Source organism: Ornithorhynchus anatinus, chromosome 7 (genome assembly GCF_004115215.2).
Source record: "Ornithorhynchus anatinus isolate Pmale09 chromosome 7, mOrnAna1.pri.v4, whole genome shotgun sequence".
NCBI classification, from domain to species: Eukaryota; Metazoa; Chordata; class Mammalia; order Monotremata; family Ornithorhynchidae; genus Ornithorhynchus; species Ornithorhynchus anatinus.
Genome location: NC_041734.1, coordinates 17,127,576 through 17,153,858, shown reverse-complemented (window position 1 = coordinate 17,153,858; position 26,283 = coordinate 17,127,576). Strand labels below are relative to the sequence as shown.

Genomic DNA, 26,283 nt, shown 5'->3' with positions numbered 1-26,283 from the left:
ATGAATGAAATCTTTAAGCGGATGTTGGATCTATTCTCCCTTTGGGTCACAGTCATCTCGAGCTCAGTGACCGGCTCAACTAAATTCTCTCTCCATAAGTAGAATTATACCAGTGCAGGGGTATCACTAGATGTCATCATCATCATTGGTATTTATTGAGCACTCACCGGGTGCGGAGCACTGAACTGCGAGCTTGGAAGAGTACAGTATGACAGAGCTGGCAGATATGTTCCCTGCTCAGAATGAATTTACAGGATAGAGGGGGAGACCAACATTAATATAAATAAGCAATTTGTAATATGGTGGATAGTCCCTATCCAGTCGCAACAACAGAGGGTGATTGGAAGAGCAGCGAGGGCGCTGCCTCTTTGAACATCCAACACCGTAACATTTCCACATCCCGTGTCTGCTTATTGTTGTATCGTACTCTCTCGAGCACTTAGTACAGTGCTCTGCACACAGTAAATGCTCAATAAATATGATTGAATGAATAAATAACAGCAGAACATGATTTTATGGGTCATGAAACTCTCAAAGCACCCTTCTAGTAGTAACAGTTAGCAATTACTTTATGCAGACCGCTGTCCTAAATGCTGGGGGAGAACGCACAGGGGGGCAGTTGGACACAGTCCTTGCCCCTTGGGAGGCTCACAGTTTAAGAGGTGGCGTCTTCTAGCATCTGTAAAGTTTCCTCTCTAATACCTCTAATTTTTCCCCTCTTGAATCCAATGATATTGTTTTTCTGAACAGCATCCTGTATTCATAAATTCCCCATGCTGTTCCCCCACTGCCCAGAAGTATTTCCTTTGACTTGAATTTACCATCTACCAGCTTTGAAGGGTGCCCGTCATCGTATTGCTCGGGGATTTGGTGAACGATTCCGTGTTCACACTTTCCACACCTTTCATGAATCTGTTGGCTTCTGTCATCCCCCTGTCTGTCACTGTCTTCCGTAGTAGAGGGTCAATTTTGTACATCCTCATGCAGATGTGAGTTCTAATCCCAGCTCCTCAAGTTGTCTGCTGTGTGATCTTGGGCAAGTCACTTATCTTTTCCTGGTCCTAGTTCCATCATTTGCAAAAGGGAGATTCAATACCCATTATCTCTCCTACTTAGAAGGTGAGTCCCATGTGGGATCTGATTATCTTAGATCTATTCCAGCACTTAGTACAGTGCTTCGCACATAGTAAGCACTTAACAAATGCCACTATCATGATGCTGATGATCTTATTTGTTCTTCTCTGTGTCACCTCCCGTTCTGTTTTTGCCTTCCTTAGATACCATGTCTCCTACTTGCCTGAACAAGTTCTACACGTGAAGAAGGAATGTGTCTGTTGGTTGTGATATTGGACTCTCTCAAGCACTTAGTAGAGAGCTCTGCACATAGGAAGTGCTCAATAAATATGAATGTTTACTGACAAAGAGGACATGTTTTTACCCCTGAGTTGCCTTAGACTAGTGCCTAGCACTTAGAACAGTGCTTGGCACATAGTAAGCGCTTGACAAATACCATCATTTTTATCATAGACTGTCTAAATGAGATTGCATTTGTGGTGAATTGAATTTGACTAATTTGATCAACTAAGATTTCCAATATGTATTCTTTGCCCACTCCTTCCCCTGCCAAAGTCACTCTCTTCTTTCATTACCCATTAGTTTTGATTCAAAACAACAGTGGCATTTGTTAACTGCTTTTGTGCCATGCACCAGAGTAGATAAAGGATAATCAGATTAAACACCATCCCTTTCCCTCCAACTACTCCAAATCTAAGAGGGAGGATGAACAGACAGTTTATTCTCATTCTAAAAATGAGGAAACTGAGACCCAGAGCAGTACAGGCACTTGTCCAAGGTCAGAGAGCAGGTCATTGGCAGAGCTGGGATCAGAATAACTGGCTCCTGATTCCCTCACCCTCGCTTTTTCCATTAGACCACACGAACCACATCTAGATTAACTCAATAAGGATGTATATTGGCTATCAAAAACTCTTAGGCAGGAGATTCCGGCCAATTAGCATTTCCTCACTTCATTTTGAATGCAATAGCATGAGTTTTATTTACATATGGTAATGTGGTGATATATGGAGATCGTAAAGGTGTATAATGCATACTAATATTCTTTCATTTTGAATGCCCGTTTTTGTGTTATATGACCACTCTCATTGGCTAGGCATGGGTTTACAGCCCATACATCTAGCAAACGGGCTTCTGCATATTTCAGTAGGCAGGCAAATTTTATGAGTACACTCAAGCCCCAGTTTTCCAATGTATATGATGTGGACTTTCCCAGAGTGGCACACTTGGTATGAATTAGCTATGGAATGGTGTCACTTAGCTGATCAACATTTCCAGAAAATCCACCTGAGCCTTGACAGGCTGAAGAAAACTCAAGTACTGATGTTCATTCAGCTTTAGCATTCTGGACCAGCAGGCTTTTTCCAGGGTAATCCATCAGTTATATTTATTGAGTGCTGACTTTTTGCAGAGCACTCTACTAAGCATTCGGGAGAGTATAATATAATAGTAATAATAAGTACTATTATTATTATGTCGATGTTTGTTTAAGCATTTACTATGTGCCAAGCACTGTTCTAAGTGCTGGGCTAGATAGAAGATAATCGGGTCGGACACAGTCCATCTGTCTCACATGGGGCTCACATTCTAGGATGGAGGGTGTAGGGCTCAATCCTCATTTTGCAATTGAGGAAACTGAGACCCAGAGAAGTTAAGTGACTTGCTCAAGGTCACATTCATTCATTCGATCATATTTATTAAATGCTTACCGTGCAGAGCACTCAACTAAGAGCTTGGGAAAGTACAATACAACAAAAAAGAGTCACAGTCCCTACCCACAATGAGCTCAAAGTCACAGTCACACAGCAGACAATTGGAAAATCTGGGATTATAACCCAGGTCTCTGATTCCCAGGTCTGTGATTTTTCCAGTAGATCACAAAGCAGCAAGGCTTAGTGGAAAGAGCATGAACTTGGGAGTCAGAAGACATCAGAAGGGTTTCAATTCAGGTTCTGCCACTTGTCAGCTGTGTGACTTTGGGCAAGCCACTTCACATCTGTCTGCCTCAGTTATCTGATCTGTAAAATGGGGATTAAAACTGTGAGCCCCACATGGGACAATCTGATTACCTTGTATCTACCCCAGTGTTTAGAATGGTGCTTGGTACATAGTAAGCGCTTAAGAAATACTGTCATTACTATTATTACTATTCTTTCTCATATTGTAACAATGAGTCCAAAAATAGGCTAGTGTTGAGTCGTCTTTACAATACCCAATTCTTTACACCCATGTTGTGGATGGAAAGATTGCCTGACAAACAAGAGTTCCACTTGGTAAGGAAAATTTTTTTAGTCCACTGACCACTTTAAAGGAATCTCGTAGAAAAGCAACCTGTTCTTATCAAACTCTTAAAAAAAATTGTATTGGACTATTCCAACTTCTCTGTGTTTTTTTCTGTCTTTTCAGATAAATTCAAATCAAATGTGTTCTCCGGATTGCTTAGCGATATAGTCACAGTTGAAGAAAGAGGCAGTCTCACATTGGCATTGTCCATCTAACTGGACAGGCAAATCAAAATGTGAAAAATGGAGGGACGGAGGTCTGATTTGGCAAACCACCACTGGCTGTGGTGAATTGGAAGGTGTCAGGGCTGAGAGGTGATTGTAAGTAAGAATGCTCATCAGTCTGATGGGAACTGCCTCTCTTCTCCCGGACTCTTCTTTCAATCAATCATGGATAGAGATCGGGCCTGGGAGTCAGAAGGAACTGGGTTCTAGTCTCAGCTCCACCACTTGTCTGCTGTTTGATCGTGGACAAGTCACTTAACTTCTCTGGCCTCAGTTACCTCATCTGTAAAATGGGGGTTAAGACTGTGAGCCCTGTGCCAACCTAATTAGAATGTGTCTATCCCATCCTTAGTTCAGTGCCTGGCATACAGTAAGCACTCTACAAATGCCATAAAAAATGGGTGCTGAACAATGGAATGTAAAGATAAGAAACACAAACCACTTCTGAAAAGAGTTGACAAACTTTGCTGGAATTGCCTTTAGATTTGGGTCCAGATCGAGTTCATTAAGCAAAGGTGCCAACTGCTCAAAGATGTAGATTCATTTAAAAAATCAGTTCTAATCCACTCAAGAGAACTCGATAAATCTTTCTTAAAATGTGTGATGTCACACATTCTGAAAATGGAGAAACTAGGGAAGACTTTTGTATTAATATCTATTTATATGAGTGACAGTTTCAACAGTTTGGGTGCATTTATTAATATTGATGATAATTTTGGTATTTGTTAAGGTCTTCCTATGTACCAGGGACTGTTCATAGGGCTGGGGTAGTTTTAAGTCAAATGGGATGAACACAGTCTCTGTCCCACATGGGGCTCACATTCTAAGTATGATTTAGCTCCCAATTCATCAGGGTTACATTCTGGTTCCATATCTAACTCCAGAGTGTAAAGCACACAAATCTGGGTGGGTTATATGGTCTCTACTGCATGAGCATTGCATCAGACAGCCTTTCTTTTGGTCCTTTGGAAGGATTCCTGGTCTGGTAATCAGGAAACTGGATTGAGTTGTTGGTTTTGAAGCTGGATAATGTGGGCGGTGACTTCAAAATATTAATAATGATAATTATCATTATTTGCCCTTTGCAGTAGGCAATGTCCCTGCTCACCTATTGGTCTGTGACCCAGAGAGAAGATGACTGGTTTATATCCCAAATCAATTGCATATTATGTCCTGGGAGAAGAGGGTGATAATAGTAATAATTATGGTACTTAAGCGATTACTGTGTGCTGAGCACTAGTCTAAGCGCTGGTAAAGACATAGTCAACTTCATAAAAATCAGAATGTGTTTCGTACCTACAGTGTGCTGAAAACTACCCTAGGAGCTTGGGAGAGTGTAATAGAAGTAGAGAAGCAAATAATGCTTAGCCCCAAAAGAAAAATTTGAGAGATAAGTGCACCATTTTTCTTCAGTGACAATGAAACAAAATATCCAGTAGGATTCCCACTTTCATTGATATACGTCAGAAATGTATATATGTAATGGTTAAAAGAACAGGGCCGGAGTCAGGTAACCTGAGTTTTAATATATGGTGGAATTGGTTAAGCACTTAGTATATGCCAGGAACTGTACTAGTGCTGGGGGTGGATACACTCAAATTAGGTTAGACACAGTCTCTGTCCCACATGGGGTTTATAGGCTTAATCCCCATTTGACAGATGAGGTAACTGAGTCACAAAGAAGTGAAGTGACTTAACCAAGGTCACAGAGCAGACAAGTGGTGGAGGTGGGATTAGTCATTTGCCTACTGTGTGACCTTGGGCAAATCACTTCTCTTCTCCATAATTCAGTGTCCTCATCTGTAAAATGGGGATTCAATACCTAAGACTTGGGAGTCCCATGTGAGACAGGGATTTTGTCTGATCTGATTTATTGCATCTACTCTAGTGCTTAGCACAGGAGTTAGTACCAGCTAAGTTCTTAACCATTACCACAATACCAATGTTAAGTGGAACTCAAAGTGGTTAAGCCCGTCTATGTAAAGGGGATATCAATTCTGAAAGAGTTATTGTCTATCTACTCTAACAAAGTGAAGCAAATGGCAAATTTGATCATTACAGACAGGAGAACTCAGAAGGTGAAAAAATTCTTTTTCTCCACAGCACACTTTTTAATGTCAGTATAATAGGTTCATTCCCCACTTTTTCATGGGTTCTGTAGACCCCAGTGGTGATTGAAATGAATCCTCAAGGGGACATTTTAAAAAGGGGTCCAAAATCCTAGACTGATATTGGGCCATGTCATCAGCTCCATTGAAGTGTTCTTCAGTGAGCAAGCCGACCCTCATACTTAACTCGTCTGGCGTCAGCTCACTCAGTGTGCCCGATCTCGTCTATCTCACTGCCGACCCCTTTCGCACACCCTCTCTCTGGCCTCCCCCTTCCTCCATGCCAGATCGCCACTCTCGCCACCTTTAAAGCCTTATTAAAGTCACAGAAGTCCTCCAAGGGTCCTTCCCCAATTAAGCCCTCTTTTTCTGATTCTCCGTTCTTCATCATCTGTGTTTGGATCTGTAGTCTTTGGACATTTGATATTCACCCCATCCTCAGCCCATCACTTGTGTACACATCCATAACACATATTTATATTGTCTGTCTCCCCCACAAGACTGTAAGATCATTGTGGGCAGGAAATATGTCTACCAACTCTGTTGTATTGCAGTCCTCCAACCACTTACTACAATTACTCTGCTCACAGTAAGCCCTCAAATGCCACTGAATGATTTTCAGGAGTAAATACAAGCAGATGTAACACTTGGTAAGCACTTTGATCATTATGGCAAAGAGGCTGTTTACCCTCCCTCTCAAACTATAAGCCTCGGGTGGTACATGGATTGTGTCCAACCTGTTTAGCTTTTAGCTACCCAAGCATTTAGTACAGTGCTTGGAACAGAATAAGTGCTTAACAGATACCTCAGTAATAATTGTTATCATTATAAAATTGGAAAGGATTGAAATTTTAAACTTGATAAATTTAGATATTTTCCCAAACCTAGAAGTCTCTATTTATGTGACATGGAGTCTGACTGTTATTCATTATACTAATCTAATTCTTTGTGAGGAGGAATAGAGCATGTCTCAACTTGTGTTTAAAAGAATACATAGTTAAACTCTGGCATAGATAATTATTTGAATTAGTCTTTTCTCAGTAGGAAGATGAATTTTGCTTGATGTATCTTTAACACATGCAGAACAAGTCACTGCAAAACTTTCAGAATCAGGTTTTTATTTCAGTCCCAGGAAACTCTAGCTGTTTTGTGTTTAAACTATTTTAAAAAAAGTGACCCTCTGTATTACAGCATCAACATTATTGCTCATTTCTGTGTAAATTGCAATCCCTTTCTTCGAGTAACAAGATAACACAACAAAGTCCGATTTAAAAATATACAAAGCCCTCATTTAAAACCTGCCAAAAAAAACCTTTGTATTTGTCCTCTGCACACTCACACAGCGATGTTCAACTGATCCGTTTTATCCTTCCTTACCCTTCTGAGGTAATAGCAACTTTCTGACCTCCCTCAACTCTCCTTGCTGATAATGCCGCTTTTTTGAGTGAGCACCAGCCAAACCGGCCAAGAAACACCCCGCTTGAGGAATTAATCTTCAAGCTGAACTATTCCCTTGTCAGGATGGGAAGGGAAGTTGGCTCTTAAAGTCATTTTTCATTTGGAAGAATTATATTCTGCCCACCTAACGCTGCTTTGATTACTGTGAACTCAAAGAGGTTCTCAATGTGCATTGCAGATGCTAATCATTTTTTTTTTTTTGCAAGCAGATAACAAAAGGAGTGACTTGAAGCATAATTTATAGCAAAGATAATTCCCTGCACTAAACAAGCAGTGTTTACCATCCTTCCTTTCAAAGCGCAATCTTGGGTGGTCACATCTGTTCTCTTCCATGTTTTTTTTTATGTTGCTGTTGTCTTTTTTTCCTTTAATGATATTTAAGTGCTTACTATGTGCCAGGTCCAGTACTAAGAGCTGGTGGGGTAGACCCAAGTTAAGGAGGTTAGACACAGTCCCTGTCACGCACAGGCCTCTCAGTTTTAATCCCCATTTTATAGATGAGGGAACTGAGGCCCAGAGAGGTAAAGTGACTCGCCCAAGGTCACCCAGCAGACAAGTGGCAGAGCTGGGTTTAGAACCCAAGTCCTACTCACTCCCAGGCCTGGGCTTTATCTACTAGGCACGCTGTTTCTCTCAGAGTAAAATCAAAATAAATCGGCTGGAATTTGGAAAAAAAAAATCAGAGTTTTAGCTCACCATCTCTTCTCCTACTGTTAACTTCAATTTTATAGTATTCCCTTATATTTTTTGAAGATAATCTCAAGAAATGTTTGTTCTCCTTTGAATATAAAAAGATCTTATTCACTGGGAAAGAAGTCTCTTTTTATTTCAAGAGAAGCAGCATTGCCTGGTGGAAAGAGCATAGGGCTGGGCATCAGAGGACTTGGGTTCTCTTCTTGGCCTTGCAATTGCTTACTGAGTGACCTTGGGCAAGTCATTTAACGTTTCTGTGCCTCAGTTTCCTCAACTGTAATATGGGGATTAAATCCTATTCTATGTAGACTGTGAGCTCCATGTGGGACAGGAACTGTGTCCAAACTGATCAACACAGATCTACCCTAGTATTTAGAACAATGCTTGACCCATAGTAAGCTCTTAACAAAATCCAAAATGTTAAGATCCAAGAGGTCAGATTGAGAAACCAAAGTCATAAACTTGATACACAACACCTTATACCTTGTTCTTGGTCTCATAAATGAGTGTTTGGTAGCAACTGAGAAAGCATTAATAGACTTTTTAAAGGCAAGGATTGTGTCAAACTACTCTATGGTAATAATAATAATAACTGTGGTATTTGTTAAGCTCTTATTGTGGCCCGGGTACTGTACTAAGTGCTGGGATGGATACAAGCAAATAGGGTTGGACAGAGTCCCTGTCCTACGTGGGGCTCACATTCTCAGCCCCCATTTTACAAATGAGGTAACTGAGACACAGAGGAAGTGAAGTGACTTACCCGAGTTCACAGAGCAGACAAGTGGTGGAGCCGGGATCAGACTGTGACCCCATTGTTGGGCAGGTGTTGTCTCTATTGCCAAATTGTACATTCCAAGCGCTTAGTGCAGTGCTCTGCACACATTAAGTGCTCAATAAATACGAATGAATGAATGAATCATTTTATGACTCCCAAGCCCCTGCTCTATCCACTATGCAATGTATTATACTCCCCCAAGCCCTTTGCACACAGTATGTGCTCAAAAAGCATATTGACTTGATTGACCGGGAAAAGGTAATGAAATAGGCTGCAGTTTAGATTTACGTGGCAAAGTACTTTTCTCTAATCAGGGAATGTGTTTGCTAACTGTTTTATTGCACTCTCCTAAGCACTTAATGCAGTGCTCTGCTCTTAGTAAGCACTCAGTAAATACTGTCAAGAAGCAGCATTGATTAAACCAGTGATTAACCACATCTTTCTAATTCATTCTCAAAAGACAGGATTGCATTTCAAAGGACAGCATCATATCAGTTGCTTCTGATACCAGAAGCATGATAATTTTTGGAAAAGTATATTTTTGGCGTATGAAGCAGAACTCAGGCTTTGAAGGATTTGGACCCAGACATTGCAGTGACAATCACTTAGATTTTCTGATTCTTTCAGCCATTCAGCACCATTTCTGAAAGTTTCCTGGATTAGGAGAAGAAAAAGGAAATGGGTCTCATGACCAGTTTGTCATCTTCCTTTTTCTAGATCCTTCCTCTTCCCTACTTCATAGCTAGTTTAGGTATCACTGTAATGGTGACTGTTACAAGTTTCTGGAGATGGCTTGCCCTATTACTACTACTACCGATAATAGTATTTTTAACCACTTAGTATATGCTGAATACTCTGCTAAATAATAAGATAATTAGATCAGACCCAGCCCCTGTACTGCAGAGGGCTCACAGTTTGTGGGAGGGAGAACAGATATTTAATCCCCATTTTACAGATGAGGAAACTGAAGTGCAGAGAAGTTAAATTACTTGCCACCCTCTCTACTCATCTCGACTCTCTCGCCCCCCTTTCCCTCCGCCGCTCTCGCGCCACTAACCCACAGCCCTGGATCACCTCCTCCGTCCGCCTCCTACGCTCCTATGCTCGAGCTGCTGAGCGCTGCTGGCGAAAGTCCAAGCACCAAGCCGACCTCACACACTTCAAATTTATCCTTTCCTGCCTTAACTCTGCCCTCTCCTCCGCCAGGCAAAGCTTCTTCTCCTCCCTCATCGACACCCATGCCCGTCACCCCCGCCGATTGTTCCGGACCTTTAACTCTCTCCTTAGGCCCCCTGTTCCTCCCCCTCCCCCATCTCTCACCCCCAATGATCTGGCCACCTATTTCCTCACGAAAATCAACACGATCAGGTCTGAGCTCCCCAAAGTCACCCCTCCGCCTCTCCCCTCCCCCCCACCAACCCCCTCCCCTACTTTCCCATCCTTCCCTGCAGTATCCTCAGAGGAGATCTCCTCCCTCCTCGCAAGTGCCACCCCCTCCACCTGCGCCTCGGACCCCATTCCCTCTCACCTTCTTAAAACCATCGCCCCTGCCCTCCTCCCTTCCTTAACTTCTATTTTTAACCACTCAATCTCCAAGGGCTCCTTCCCCTCTGCCTTCAAACACGCCCACGTCTCCCCCATCCTAAAAAAACCCGCTCTTGACCCCACTTCCCCCTCCAGTTATCGTCCTATCTCCCTACTACCCTTCCTTTCCAAAATCTTAGAACGAGTCGTCTACAATCGATGCCTAGAATTCCTTAACTCCCATTCTCTCCTAGACCCCCTCCAATCTGGCTTCCGTCCCCTCCACTCTACCGAGACTGCTCTCTCTAAGGTCACCCATGACCTCCTTCTTGCCAAATCCAATGGCTCCTACTCCATTCTGATCCTCCTTGACCTCTCTGCTGCCTTTGACACTGTCGACCATCCCCTCCTCCTCCATACCTTATCTCACCTTGGCTTCATGGACTCTGTCCTCTCCTGGTTCTCCTCTTACCTCTCTGGCCGATCATTCTCGGTCTCCTTCGCTGGAGCCTCCTCCCCCTCCCATCCTTTAACTGTTGGAGTTCCTCAAGGGTCAGTTCTTGGCCCTCTTCTGTTCTCCATTTACACTCACTCCCTCGGTGAACTCATCCGCTCTCACGGCTTTGACTACCATCTCTACGCAGATGACACGCAGATCTACATCTCCGCCCCTGTCCTCTCCCCCTCCCTTCAGGCTCGCATCTCCTCCTGCCTCCGGGACGTCTCCACCTGGATGTCGGCCCGCCACCTAAAACTCAACATGAGCAAGACTGAGCTCCTCATCTTCCCTCCCAAGCCCGGTCCGCTCCCAGACTTCTCCATCACCGTGGATGGCACGACCATCCTTCCCGTCCCGCAGGCCCGCAATCTCGGTGTCATCCTTGACTCGTCCCTCTCGTTCACCCCACACATCCTATCCGTTACCAAGACCTGCCGGTTTCACCTCTACAATATCGCCAAGATCCGCCCTTTCCTCTCCACCCAAACGGCTACCTTACTATTACGGGCTCTCGTTATATCCCGGCTAGACTACTGTGTCAGCCTTCTCTCTGACCTCCCTTCCTCCTCTCTCGCCCCGCTCCGGTCTATTCTTCACTCCGCTGCCCGGCTCATCTTCCTGCAGAAACGATCTGGGCATGTCACTCCCCTTCTTAAACAACTCCAGTGGTTGCCTATCGACCTCCGCTCCAAACAAAAACTCCTCACTCTAGGCTTCAAGGCTCTCCATCACCTTGCCCCTTCCTACCTCTCCTCCCTTCTCTCTTTCTACCGCCCACCCCGCACGCTCCGCTCCTCTGCCGCCCACCTCCTCGCCGTCCCTCGGTCTTGCCTATCCCGCCATCGACCCCTGGGTCACGTCCTCCCGCGGTCCTGGAACGCCCTCCCTCCTCACCTCCGCCAAACTGATTCTCTTTCCCTCTTCAAAACCTTACTTAAAAATCACCTCCTCCTAGAGGCGTTCCCAGACTGAGCTCCTCTTCCCCCTCTACTCCCTCTGCCATCCCCCCTTTACCTCTCCGCAGCTAAAGCCTCATTTTCCCCTTTTCCCTCTGCTCCTCCACCTCTCCCTTCCCATCCCCACAGCACTGTACTCGTCCGCTCAACTGTATATATTTTCGTTACCCTATTTATTTTGTTAATGAATTGTACATCGCCTTGATTCTATTTAGTTGCCATTGTTTTTACGAGATGTTCTTCCCCTTGACGCTGTTTAGTGCCATTGTTCTTGTCTGTCCGTATCCCCCGATTAGACTGTAAGCCCGTCAAACGGCAGGGACTGTCTCTATCTGTTGCCGACTTGTTCATCCCAAGCGCTTAGTACAGTGCTCTGCACATAGTAAGCGCTCAATAAATACTATTGAATGAATGAACAAGGTCATACAGTAGGCTAGTGGCCTGCAAAGGAGCGGCATGGCCTGGTGGAAAGAGCATGGGCCTGAGATTTAGAGAACCTGGGTTCTATTCCTGGCCCTGCAAGTGCTTGCTGTGTGGACTAGGCAAGTCATTAAACTTCTCTGTGCTTCAGTTTCCTCAGCTGTAAAATGGGAATTAATTCCTACTCCTTCCTATTTAGACCGTGAGTCCCATGTGGAACAAATACTGTGTCCAACATGATCAACTTGTAACTGACCCAGCACTTAGCACGATGCTTCACACATAGTATTGAATAAATACCATAGAGAAAGATAGTGAGCCCCATGTGGGACATGGACTACGTCCAACCTTATTAACTTCTGTCAGCGTTTAGTACAGTGCCTGTCACATAGTAAATGCTTAACAAATACTATTGAGAAATGAAAGTGGCAGAGCCTGCGTCCAAACCCAGTTGTTGTAATTGAATCCAGTTGCTTCTCTATAGCTATAAAGCCATACAGACGAATATATCATGTTGGGCGGCAGTTTTTACTCCGTAAGGGTAAAACAGACATTATGTAATAAATGGAGTTGTCTGAATCATACCTTCCTTTGAACTGTACAGTAGTTTTCAGGGATAGTGTCTCTTTCTGACATCTGCATAGATGAACTACAGGGTTTCAAGAAAAACTAAACTAGTGAGTAACAGTGAAAAGCAGCATGGCCTAGTAGATAGAATGGGCCTGGGAGTCCGAAGGACCTGTGTTCTAATTCCACCCCTGCCACTGGTCTGCAGCATGTGTGACCTTGGGGATCAAGGTTGAGCCCTATGTAGGACTGGAACTGTGTCCAAACCGATTAACTCATATCTATCCCAGTGCTTAGTACAGTACCTGGCCCATCGAAAGCACTTAGATACCATAAAATAACACATACAAACTACAACTAAACTGCTCTGGTGTGTCACTTTTTCTGAAGGATGGAACTTTGCTTGAAAAATTGTTTGGTTTTAATTCATAGTAAAAATCAAAGGCAGAAATGCTCATTCCGTCCTTAAGTTTCTGCTCCATTAAAGGTCAACTCGGTCTCGGTCCAGATGTTATCACTCCAGTTCCTAGCCAGGTCTGTGGCTCCAGGTTAGATTAGTAAGAAAGGCTGGGAGAGAAAAGAGAGAGCAGAATAGTGGGGGATGTGCATCGATTTAAGTCTACATGTTCTAGAAATCAACTGAGGTCACTAGGGCAATGGCACATTTTGACACAAATGAAGTGTCATTTGAATTGGAAAGAGCAGTGAGGATTTGGAGGTTGTGTGGGTAGGGAATGGTTATCTGATTCAATTACCAAAATAACAATGAGATGGTTATGATTTTTGAGAACTGCTGCCTCAGTTCTTAATTACAGCTGAAACTAATGATTTAGGGTCAGGGCTGAGAATTCCAGTGCAAATATCAAACGAGGCAGATGGGGATGGAATTGACATCCCATGTTAAATATTTGTGAAGAATCTATATGCACATATAACTCGGAACTTAATCAACCTGAGCTCTGTGGCAGAGACTACGCCAACTGTAAAAAAACAAACAAACAAACAAAAAACCCTTGCTCACACTGGTGTATACATCCTTAAACGCTCTCATTTTCTCTAACTGTAATTTATTTTAATGTGCCTCCCCAACTAGGCTGTAAACCCCTAATGAGCAGTGATTGCATCTGCAAATTCTAATTAGACGGTACTCTCCCCAGCACGCAGTTCAGTGCTCTGCACAGAGGAAGTGATTAATAAATACTGCAGATTGAGTGACATCTTTTCCTCAGTTCAAGTCCTGGAGTTTTGAGATCTAGGTTTGTGCTGCTTCAGCTCCAGGGATTTTACAGTGTTGACGATGGACAAGTTAAGCTCCCTCTAGACTGTAAGCTCCTGTGGTTAGGGATCATATTTACTGATTGTAGTTTTTGTGCTCTGGCAGCTAACTCTTTTCAAATAACTGAGACATTACAGTCCTCAGGTAAAATGCCCAGGTGAAAGTTGCTAAGCAGGTGAAGATGTATATATCTGTAATTTTATTTGTTTATATCGACGTCTGTCTCCCCCTCCCCAGAATGTAAACTCATTGTAGGCAGGGAATATGAATGTTTACTGTTGTATTGTACTCTCCCAAGGATTTCGTACAGTGCTCTGTATACAGTAAGTACTCAATAGATATGATTGAATGAATAAATGAATGAAAACCTAAGCAGGTACATCCAATGCCCACACAAACATCAACTGGAAAATGAGTCGAGGAAAGAATCATGGCATTTTCCCTGAACAGGAGAAGAAAAAGCAAAGAAATCATTTGCAGCTTGTAATTGGGTCCCAGATTCTTCCTCCCTCTGGATTATTCCTCTTCTCGGCCTCCTAGTTTATTCCCTCGATATCATTCACAGCAGTGAAAGCACAGAGGCCTATTTTTCACTTTGAAATTCACACATGGAAATGACGATGTGTAAGTCAGGACTTCCAGTTGAGAACAAATCTTAATGTGAGACAATTCTGGCAAAATATGCAAAGCTATGTAACAGAGTATGCTTGAACACTCCACTTTAATGCAACAAAACAGCTTATCAGTCGTTGTACCTTGCCCGCTTTTCAAATGAGAAAAAGCATAATCTTGTAGGAGAAGCAACTTCAGACTGGCAAAACACCACTTTACTAAAAATGTTCAGATGTTTGGATTGTTTGCATTTGGAACATGTTGAAGTTGGGGAAAATGCTGATTCTCCTTGTCGGCACGGACTTGTCTAGTAACTCTGTTATATTGTACTCTCCCAAGCACCTAGTAAGTGCATAGCTCTGCACATAGGTGCTCAAGAAATGCCATTGATGTTTCAAAGCTGTTTGAAGACGACTAGGACCAGAATAAAATTAGGAGGGACGTTGAAAGTGAAGATTTGTGGTCTATCATTCATTAATTCAGTCATATTTATTGAGTGCTTACTTGTGTGTAAAGCACTGTCACCAGCATTTAATCCCTCTTTACCTCAGGAAGCTGCAAAAATTGTAATGTGTAAAGTTACTTGAACTTTTTTTAGAAGAAACATTTTGATTAAAAGTCCTTTTTGCCTAATAGAGTTCTAACCATTGTTAATTCCTGTCAATGACAGTTTTAAAGAAGGTCATTTTAAGGGCAAGCAGAAGACATTTGAAAGTTGCCCCTATTATTTCAGATTTATCTTCTATTTCACAACATTTTAAGGATGATTCTGAAAAGGTTTACCTAACCCTAACAATTCACTGCTGATGGTCTAAAAATGCAGTTGTTTTCCCAGATTCCCTGTACGGATCCTTCCAGAAGCACCCGGATCAAGATAATCAGTAGTGTTTATTGAGCACTTACTCCTTGAAAGCAATGTACTAAATATTTTGGAGTCTATAATCTGTGACAAGCATCATGGCCTAGTGGTTAAAGCGTGGGCCTGGGAGTCAGAGGGACCTAGGTTCTAAACTGGGCCTGCCACTAGTCTGTTTTGTGACCTTGGGTGAGTCACTTTACTTCTCTGAGCCTCAGTTATCACTTCTGCGCAATAAGGATTAGCATTAACATGTCCAACCTGATTAACTTTCATCTACCCCAGTTTCTAATGGTGGTGGGGGGTGTGTGTGTGTGTGTTTGTGTATAGAAAGTCCTTGCCTGATAAATTTATATACATATATATATAATTGATCAGGCAATAACTTTATATAGCTCTACTATTTATACTAAAGCGAATGAGTAAAATTAAATCTGTCATATACACATATGTTTTTGAGTATGTATACATATGTTTGTGTGCATATTTATTATTTATTCTTTGATAAATGCATGGCTTTTGATTATAGACACAACCTTCCAATTTATGAAAAGTATCAGTTTTCACCAGTATAGTTTATATAAATTCAATTTCTTTAGGGCCTTTTGTCTACTATTTTTCGAGGCAGATGGACTTTTTTTTCACATGATATGTTGTGTGACCTTGAAGTTGTGTGATCTTAGAGGGCTTCATTTCTTGTAGCAAATGCTAGACTTGAATAATAGCCTTTATTTTTACTCCAACTTTCATGTTGTGATTATTTTTTAGGTATTGTTTCCCCCTACAAGATAATCTTCCCCTCTTAGGAGATAATGTAAAAACTTGAGGCATTTTAAACACTGAAATACTTCAGAGCAAATTCTCAAACTTTCACGTTTCTTTCCTCCTTGATGCCCTACCCAACCCATCCTTATCTGTGACCCTTGGAAGTTCAGTATTTAGCAAGTTTCTATTGAAAACCTCCTAGATAATCTCAGTTTAGCAGTTTTTGAAGTTACCTCAAGGGAATTTATTGTTTGTCAAAAGAGGAGTCCTTGAGGGCTGAGGACGTGAAAGCTAGCATGATGCAAAAAGAGGAATAAAGTTATTTTGGGGTGAATACTACGCTGTTGAGTCATAGATGACTTATCGAACTACTTCAACAGGAGTGAATTCTTTGATTTTTTTTTTTCTTCAGCTCAATATAATTTCTCCCTCAGCCTCTGCCCTATTAAGCAAACTTGCTATCAGTTCTAGATGGGGCTTCATTTTTATCAGCCAGATATTTGATGTCGAAAGTTGATAGAAAAGAGAAAAGGAGGCAGTTCATTCCTCGGGCAAAGTGGCCCCATATAACCTTGTGTTTCTTTATCCTCACCTTAAGTCCACATTTCCTTACGCCAGCCAAACACACACACATAAATTTCACTTCGCAAGCTTATTACATTTCAGATTGTAAAGTGCCAGTAGCTACGATGCTCTACTGGCTGACGCTCCTATGATTTCCAGCAATGATATTAACCTTGAATGCAGGCGTATAAATGATGAGGGCCTCTTTCACACCCAGAGTGTCAATAAGTTATATTCTGCTTCCATTTCAAACTATCTGTATATTACCGAACGACAAGGTTTGGGGCAAGGAGAATGCTAGTTTCCCTTGGGATTCTTGGTCCAAGGTGTTTCCTTTTGGATCCCAGTGTTTTTCCAGAAAATGTTACTATTTTTATAGCCAAGTTTATCCAGCTGTACTACTGATGGCCCTTTACAATGCAAAATAAAGCTAAGCACGGTCATACCATAGTAATCTACTCCAGCTGTCTAAAAACACAGATTTATAGTCCACACACATCAATTACTTCAAATTCAGTTCAATCAAAATACCATTGTATTTTAAGAAATGATTATGAATGCCATTTAAAGACCATCTGGAGCAAAATTATTTTCTACTCTTTAATACTTTCATGGAAGGTTTGACATTTAATAGACTGCTTTGGTATCTGGACAGATCTTTTTTTTTTTCCCTCTTAAAAATGATAAAATTCATTGTGAAATCTCAAGGAACATTTTTTTTTTAATTGTAGACATCAAGTTTCTTCTGTACCAAGAGAGCCTTAACCAGCACCAAGTGTTTGAATCTGTAAGTAAAACTGCTGGATTATCTTTCACAACATATGTAGTTAGTAATGATACTCCTCTTTATATTAGAACAGTTGGGGGTTTAGACAATTCACAGATTCGGTTAATATAAGTGTTATTCCTTAGATTTGAAGATGATGAGACCAATGTTCCTGTTCCTGTTGTATCAATATGTTTAAACGTAGCTGGTATATACAATGGAAAACTCATAATCCTATCCATCATGTGCTTGTGGAGAAGGCACTTAATTGCATCACTGTGACCCATAATGGCTGGTTATTTGGTCGTTGCTTTTTGCTTCAGTTCCCTGATCTTTGCAAAGCCTTTGCTGTATCCCAAATGCTATTTTGGATCTGTCTAGCACTTTCACATTTTCCAAAGCACTTTGTCCTTTGAGGAGGGAAGAGTCAAATATCGTTATCTCTATTTTGCATAAGAGGAATTGAGCATCAGAGAGGTTAGGTTCCTTGCCAGACTCTCGTAGCAGAGGCCATATGACAGGCCAGTAGCATATGTGAATCCAGAACCCAGACTCCCTGAATAATAATAATAATAGTGATAAAAGAATTTTTTAAGCACTTACTATGTGTAAAGCGCTGGGGTCCCACAATCTAAGTAGGACATGGATATTTAATTCCCATTTTGCAGATAAGGATCTGAGGCCCAGAGCAGTCACTTGCCCAATTTCATACAGTAGATGAACGGCAGAGCTGGAATTAGAACCCCAGGTCCTCTAATCACCCCCTCCCCCACAGTTTCGACTGTGAGCCCATTATTGGGCAGGGATTATCTCTTTCTGTTGCCAAATTGTACATTCCAAGCGCTCAGTTCAGTCCTCTGCACATAGTAAGCTCTCAATACATACTATTGAATGAATCTGATCTGAGAAGAAGAGTGGAAAGAGCACAGGTTTGGGAGTCAGAGGTTGAGGGTTCTAATCCCGGCTCTGCCACCTGTCAGCTGTATGACTTTAGGCAAATCACAACTTCTCTGTCCCTGGTTACCTCATCTATAAAATGGGGATTAAGACTGTTGGCCTCATGTGGGACAACCTGATTACCTTGTATCTACCCCAGGGCTTAGAACAGTGCTTGGCACACAGCAAGTGCTTAATAAATACCATCACCCCCACAGGCCCTAGCTGTATCCACTAGGCCACTCTGCTTTCCTCTGAATCCCAGCTTTAAGCTTTTTCTACTAGGCCACAGTTGCCTTCCCCAGATGGGCTTTCTCTTCATGATTGGTATAAATGACACTTTTCTGTTGATGATTGCTTCTACCAAGCAATATCATAGGAGATTTTGCTTCAGTGCATCTTTTTAAGCATTTCTTTTGTTCATTCTGTTGTTAGCCTTTATCAATTAAAAATAGAAGTTCTGTTGGGTGCTCTGCTGTTGCCATTCTCCTCCAATATCCCAGTAAAGATGTGATGTGAAAAACACTGCTTTGATTTTAGTGGCCTGACTGCCTGTGAAACCTCGCTGGTGGTGAATGTTTTGCCATTCACTGTTGTTCATTGCTCATAAAGGACACTGGTTAAATTCCTCTAGAGGTCTAATGTAGGATCTGTGGATTTTCTAGGTTCCCAATCTATGAAGAAGTTGGAAACTATGGTAGCTTTATATGCTGCAGACTCATTTAAGAATCACCGTGGCCTAGTGGAAACAGTTGCAAGCCTGGGAGTCAGAGGACCTTGGTTCTAATCTCAACACCACTACTTGTCTGCTCAGTGTGCTCTTGAGCGAGTTTCTTACTTTTTCTGGATCTCAGTTGCCTCATCAGTAAAATGGGGATTAAAACTGTGATCCCCATGTGGGATATGGACTGTATCCAACCTGCTTAGCTTGTATCTACCCCAGAGTACAATGTCTGGCACAGAGGAAGCACTTTAACAAATACCATTATAAAAACCCCAAAAAAACCTTTTCCTGCTTGAATCTTGAAGTGCTGCAAGTACTGTTGGTATATTAGATGTCTTGCTCTGAAAAAATTATTTTCAATGTTCTAGTCATTGGGGTCAAGTAACTATGTGCTTTACAAATCTCATTATTATCATTATCATAATCATCAGGGACTTTCAAGAATACAGCTACCAGGTGGTAGTTTGAATGATTGCCTTTTCTGCCTGCCTTGCTTCAAAGCCAATATCCTCTTCTGTTTCTTTCTCATCCAATTCTGAGTTGGAGCCCAGTGGAATCTACTATGGTGGAATGGAAACTATTTTGTGATTCCCACCAGATGTCGGGCATGCTTAGTAGCTGGGGAAGTAGATTAGACTGTAAGCCCGTCATATGGCAGGGACTGTCTCTATCTGTTGTCAGCTTGTTCATTCCAAGCACTTAGTACAGTGCTCTGCACATAGTAAGCGCTCAATAAATACTATTGAATGAATGAAAGTAGATACATTGGTTCATATCTGACAGGCAATGACTCTGGATTCAAAGCCTTACTGAAGGCACATCTCCTCCAAGAGGCCTTCCCTGATTAAGCCCTCCTTTCCTCTTCTGCCACGCCCTTCTGTGTCATCCTTAATTGCTCCCTTTATTCGTCTCCTTTCCCAGCTCCTCAGCCCTTATGTCCACATCTGTAATTTATTTCTGCTTTTGTCTGTCTACCCCTCTAGACTGTAAGCTTTGTTGTGGGAAAGGAATGTGTCAGTTTGTTATATTGTAGTCTCCCAAGTGCTTAGTAAAGGCTCTACACACAGTAAGTGCTCAATAAATATGATTGAGTGAGTGACTGAAGAGAGGGAGGAAACCAGAGTAAGGCAACCTTATTGCTACGGCAGTAGCTCATTCAGCTACATACTGCCCATATCAGTGTCCATTTATCTTTATGATACTTGTTAAGCACATATTATGCGCCAGACATTGTGCTTAGTGCTGGGATAGATACAAGCTAATCAGGTGGGAAGAGTCCCTCATCCCATATGAGGCACACAGTCTAAGTGGAAGGGAGAACAGATATTGAATCTCCATTTTACAAATGAGGAAACGGAGGCAGAGAGAAGTGAAGTGACTTGCCCAAAGACACTCAGCAAACAAGTGGCAGAGGAGGGATTAGAACCCAGATCCTCTGACTCCCAGGCCTGTGCTCTTCCCACTAGGCCATGCTGATTCTCTATGATGAATTGTTTTTTTATATTTCATTGCCTTCTTACCTACACCTCCTGCTCTCTTTCCTCTCCCCTGCCATTGTTTTTTCTCTTCTCACCTTTATATATTATTGCCTGGATTTGATTATATTGATGATGTCATTATTATTACGTTACTAGTACTCTGATTCAAGAAATATTCAGAATGTTTGGTAGATATAGGGTCATCAGGTCATCACATGGGGCTCACAGTCTAAATGGGAGGGAGCATAGATCAATTGAATCCCCATTTTGCAGATGAAGAAACTGAGGCACAGAGAAGTCAATTGACTTGCCCAAGGTCACCCAGCAGGCAAGTGGCAGAGCTGCAGCTAAAACCCAGGTCCTCTGACTGACAGGCCCATGCTTCTTCCACTAGACCGTGCTTCTCCTCAATAATGTCATCATCAGTCATATTTATTGAGTGCTTCCTCTGTTTAGAGAACTGTACCGAGCTCTTGAGAGAGTACAGTGCAACAGAACTTGTTGGCGTCTTCCCATCCACGGATACAATACAGACTTCTTCTAGCTTCCTAACTCTACCCTGTAGATCAGACCATGCATCTGGAGGCTTTAATCTGCCTTTGCCCTGAATACAGTGCTTGGGACATTGTAAGCACTTAGTAAATAAATACATTATTTAAGCACTTAATAAGTTAAATGATTATCAATAAGGTATACCAATATTGTTCAATGCATTTAATAACTCCATCATGAGTTGCTGGAAACACCATGTTTTTGATAGTTCTAATGGTAGAGGGAATTTTCAAAACAATTTTCTGGTTTAGGAAAGACAACTTTACTCAGTATTTTGATTTAATAATGAATACTGTACTTTTTAATGCTGTCATTTTCGGGGGTTTGTGAGTAAGATAGATGAATACATTGAATTAAATAGATTTTTGCAATTTGCTACTTCAAACCACCCCCCAAAAAACAATAAATTATATATTTTATAGAAAGCTTAACACATCATTTGATGACTAGACCATCAATGCATTTCATCACGGAATAGAACTGAGTCTGTTAGTTGGAAAAATGCCTAGCTGCCTTAATATCTACATTTGTGTCCTTTGTTTATAAATTAATTTGAAATGGACTTCGTTCTCTGGTTTTGAAGGATCTATGTACAGTCATTTATGATTTAATTCAATGAAATGAACGTCAGCATGGCCTTGATAAACCTACAAGTGTTATCGCGCAGTAAGTCTGAATTCATTGTGATTAATCTGCCAGCATTAAAACGAACCACATAAAAATGAGCTTGAAAGATATAGTCCAAATATATGCTCTGAAAATAAGTCACTAGTTTAATTATTGTTGACATTCTTACTTAAAATCTGCAGAGCTGGCAAAAGGTTTGAGAAAAGATACTTGGCAAAGTACTTCATTTCTCTCCCTTTTTTCATTTTAGAAAGAAATAATAAACGCGGATGCCTGGGAGAAGGTTAATTAAAGCCAGTAGAGAAATTAAAAATGGGAAAATATTAGGGCAGCTCAGCTTTTCCTGCTCTAGAAGCCAGCCGAGTGAAAATAAAGACAGAACAGCAAGAGGAAATGTGTTAGTTCTCCCTAATGTACTCCTCTCCCAATTCACACTGCACAACTTTTATAGCTGCTTATTATGACTTGTGGGGGCTTCTTATTTTGTGGATGAGTCAGCAGGGCACACCTGCAGTGGGGATATTTGGCCAAGAACCACGGGGTTCTCTATTTCTACCTTCTGTTCACAGCCAGACTTATTTGGGAATCACCCAGTTGAAAGGGAATCATTCACAAGGATCATCTTTTTGAATGAATTATTCTTTCCTCTTCATTAGAGTCTCAGTTCCCCCAAACCCTTTCCTCTGAGGGTTCAGTGGTGCCCAGGTTGTCCTGCCCTCCAACGGTTTTGTTCAATCCAGTTACCAAGTGCTCAGTACAGTGCCCTGCACATAGTAGGTGCTCAGTAAATAATGATTAATTTCCACCAGCTCCTTCTTCCCTGTCACCTGAAAAATTCTTAAACTAGGATGTCTAGTCCTCAATTTCTTCTTCCCTTCAGCTTCTTTACCGTTCATACAGTAAACCTCTTGAGGTTAGAGATTGGGTCTACTTATTCTGTTGTACTGTGTTTAGTTCATGCTCTCCATAGGTTAATCAATCAATTATATTGATTGAGCCATTACGGTGTACAAAGCATGGTAGTATATGCCTGGGAGAGTATGATATAACTGATTTGATATACATGTTCCCTGCCTGCAAGAAGCTTACAGTCTGGGGGGGAGAAGTGCTCAGTAAATGCCATTGGTTAATTTCTGAGCCCTCTCCAAACTCATCTTCTGTGTGTGGTCTTCCCCCAATTCAGCAGTCACACTGAAATGAAAGAATGCACATAGCTGTTCTTCCCTCTTGAAAAGTGACCCTACTGTTGGTGAAATTCTATCTAAGAGGTTGGGTGTTTAAGGGTAACAACCCATTCCGAGTTCTGGACACCTTCTTGCTAATGGTTTTTCGCCAAAGTGCCGTATTAGGTGTTTCCTGTGTTTTGACTTCTCCAAACTTTAGAAGCAGCATGACCTAGTGGATAGAGCATAGCTCTAATCCCAACTCTGCCACTTGTCTGCTCAGTGACCTTTGGCTTCATTTCTCTGTGCCTCAGTTACTTCATCTGTAAAATAGGGATTAAGATTGTGAACTGTTTTGTACGGCAGGGACTGTGTCCAAGGTGATACCCTTCTGTCTACCACAGTAAGGTCTTAACAGATGCCACAATTAGTATTCTCCAAAGAGGAATGGACCCCTCTCCTGATTGCCACGTAACAGGCTGGTCTTCCTCCTGTATCTATCCCTACTGCTCAGCACTTAGTAGACACTTAACAAATACCATAAAATAAGTCTAAAACAGAATTGCTCATCTTTCTTCCTGAAAACCTTTTTCCCGCCTCCCTATCCCAGAAGCCAGTAACCATGAGGTCATTTTCAGCTAATCACAGTCTTTCAACTCTCACATTTAATCCTCTGCAAAATTTAGCTGGCCCTTCCAACACATGTCCTGCATTAACCCTTTCTCTGCTCAAATAGCTAGCACCCGGATCTAAGATCTTGTTCTATAATGGCTAGACTATTCTATCAGTCTCCTTATTGGTCTCCATGGCTCCAACTAACTCTCTGCCATCGATATTACATGGTACTGCTTAAATCATTTTCTTCAAACATTGCCCCGGACCCATCTCTGCAGGGCTCCAAACTGACCTGACTTTTTGTGTCTCTCTACTCCAAGCAAAAATGCCTTACAATTGGTTTCACGTCCTCTCCCCATCTGACCTTTTGATCTCTTCATGCTCTACTCTGGATTCCTCCCAAACTGACCTCACAACTACCTCTTATTCAAACCGCTCATCTCTGACCCTTGCTCAAGATGTTTCCCTGACTTGGAACTCCCTTCACACACAATTTCAATGAATCATCGCTCTCCCCATCTTGAAAGCCCTCCTAAAAATCCCACCTCCTTCAGGAAGTCTTCCAGGAATAATTCAAAACACCTTAATTCGAAATACCCTAGTCCTTCAATCCAACATCACATGTAGCAGTTGGCATCTTACTCTAAACTTTGAAACATAATGTGCACGTGTGTGTGTGTGTGTGTGTGTATTTTAATTGGGCCTTTCATTTGTCTAATTAGTTAATCTGCTCTTTTCCCACTGACACAGTGGAGCTACTTCCTAATTATCCTCCTACTGATAAATCTGTTAATCAATCGACTTTGTTGAATACCTACTGTGTGCAGAACACTATATATTCTTTGCCCTACACTTCTAGAGCATTTTGGACAGTATCACAACTGCAGCCTCAAAATAAAAGTAGGCATTGGTGAATATGTCTTCAGGGGAAACTTCACCTCAAGATTCCTTGAATATTTTGAAGTTAGCGAATTTTGAATGAACATTTTCCTCTTTGCCACCAACTAGAAATTGTGCTTCAGTCAGCAGTCTTCTCTATCCCCATCACCTGTAATTACAGCTTATGTAATTTTGGTTGGGTTTCTGCCTTATTAGTTTTCAAAATTGCATATGTGCCTAATATCTCAATGTGTAGGAAACCTAATTAACTCTTTTTATTAAGAAAGTTAAAAAATATTTGCATCAAATAATTGTTCTAATTTGAAATTTTAATGGTTTTTTGATATTATGGAATTTTTTGAATATATTAAGGGCTATCATTTTATATTGAAATAATTTTTCCATCAATTTCTTCTGGTATAGTTTGTCTTGAGGCTACATTCACAGTGATGGTTGGTCTCTTCAAACCAGCAACTTAGATAATTTGTGGTCTAGCCAAATCAGATGGGGTTCTTTTAGGGGGATTAAGCAAGTGATTAGATAATGTTGCCTCAAAGGCCAAAAGTGAACAGTGAGAGAATCTGAGAAACAGCCTGGCCCAGTGGAAAGAGCACAGGCTTTGGGAGTAGGAGGTCCTGGGTTCTAATTCTGGCTCTGACACTTGTCTTCTGTGTGACTTTGGACAAGTCAGAAAAGTGTTTTATGCCTCAGTTACCTTCTCTGTAAAATAGAGATTAAATCCCCTTTCCTCCAACCCAGTCTGTGAGCCCTGTGTGGGACAGGGACTGTGTCCAATCTATTATCTTTTATTCATTCATTCAATCATATTTATTGAGCCCTTACTCTGTGCAGAGCAATGTACTAAGTGCTTGGAAAGTACAATTCAGCAATGAAGAGAGACCATCCCTGCCCACACTGGGCTGACAGTCTTCTACACAAGGGCTTAGAGCAGTATTTTACAGCAGTAAGTGCTTAACAACTATCATTTAAATTCAAAAAAAATGAGATGGCAGGAAAGGAAGCCAAGGAGAAGAAAGCTGGGGAGAGCTGTTTCTCTAATGGGAGCAGAAACCATGAGGTTGGGAGAAAAGGATCAATGAAAGAAGTGAACAGAGAAAAATCAGCCTATGGGATCATGGAGGAGGAGAAGTAAGAAGATCGGTGAAGGTACTGATAGTGAAAGTGTGGCTCAGTCAGCTTCTCCCTACCCCCCACTATGAGAATTTGAGTAATTCAGTAATGAGGAGCTCCCCATTTCCTCCTCTAAACCTCTCCTTGCTCCACTGTTCTATACTACTGTCTCTCTCCAGCCTCCCCCGACCCCTCTGCTCCTGCCAAAAGCTTCTTGAATTTTTTTTTAGTAGTATTCATTAAGCACTTTGTGCCAGGCACTGTACTAAACACTGAGGTAGATCAAATCCCGCCTCTGCCACTTGTCTTTTGTGTGACTTTGGGTAAGTCACTTCACTTGTCTGGGCCTCACTTACCTCAACTGTAAAATGGAGATTGAGAAAGGGAGCAACACATGGGATAGGGACTGTGGCCAACTCAGTTTGCTTGTATCCACCCCAGCTCTTAGTACAGTCCCTATGTCTCCCCCAGCGCTTAGAACAGTGCTCGGCACATAGTAAGCGCTTAACAAATACCAAAATTATTATTATTATTACAGTGCCTGGCACATAGTAAGCACTTAACCAAATACCATCATTACTATTATTATTCATGCTAATCCAGTTGGACACATTCCATGTCCCACTTGGGGATCATAATGTTACTTTCCATTTTACAGATGAGATAACTGAGGCCCAGAGAAGTTAAGTGACTTGCCCAAGTTCACACAGAGGACAAGTGACCACAATGGGATTAGAACCCAAGTCCTTCTGACTGCC

The 26,283-nt window shown here is 41.8% G+C and overlaps 1 long non-coding RNA gene across 1 annotated transcript in view; it reads left to right on the top strand.

Annotated features, from left to right (window-relative positions):
- The window catches only part of LOC120638503, a 144,891-nt gene that overhangs the window by 41,153 nt on the left and 77,455 nt on the right, over positions 1–26,283 (top strand). The window contains exon 3 of the long non-coding RNA XR_005660198.1: positions 17,386–17,441. This is a non-coding gene — a long non-coding RNA (uncharacterized LOC120638503). The remainder of the gene's footprint in view (positions 1–17,385; positions 17,442–26,283) is intronic.